The following is a 239-nucleotide window of genomic DNA, read 5'->3' on the forward strand; positions in this document are numbered from 1 at the left end:
GATGAAGTGAGTCTTGGGAATAAGAGGTTTAGTGTACGAAATAATGAAGAAATTCCATGTTCTATTCTTGTTCTCTTTTCCTTTCTTCATGATTCATTGGGGCGATGTGTTGTTATACCTAAGTGGATGTATTGTTTGTTCACGAAGCAGCATTTGAAATGACAAAGTGAAGGTAGCGTTCATTTGGATGCAATGTCCTCCTCTGAACTAAACTCTCGAATTATGGTTAAATTGTTGGT

The 239-nt window shown here is 36.8% G+C and overlaps 1 protein-coding gene across 1 annotated transcript in view; it reads right to left on the minus strand.

Annotated features, from left to right (window-relative positions):
- Window positions 1-239, minus strand: part of LOC119585322 (xaa-Pro aminopeptidase 1-like) — a 14,737-nt gene that overhangs the window by 9,318 nt on the left and 5,180 nt on the right. The gene's annotated exons all lie outside the window — the stretch shown is intronic.

The sequence above is a fragment of the Penaeus monodon genome, chromosome 19, assembly GCF_015228065.2.
Source record: "Penaeus monodon isolate SGIC_2016 chromosome 19, NSTDA_Pmon_1, whole genome shotgun sequence".
Classification (NCBI taxonomy): Eukaryota; Metazoa; Arthropoda; class Malacostraca; order Decapoda; family Penaeidae; genus Penaeus; species Penaeus monodon.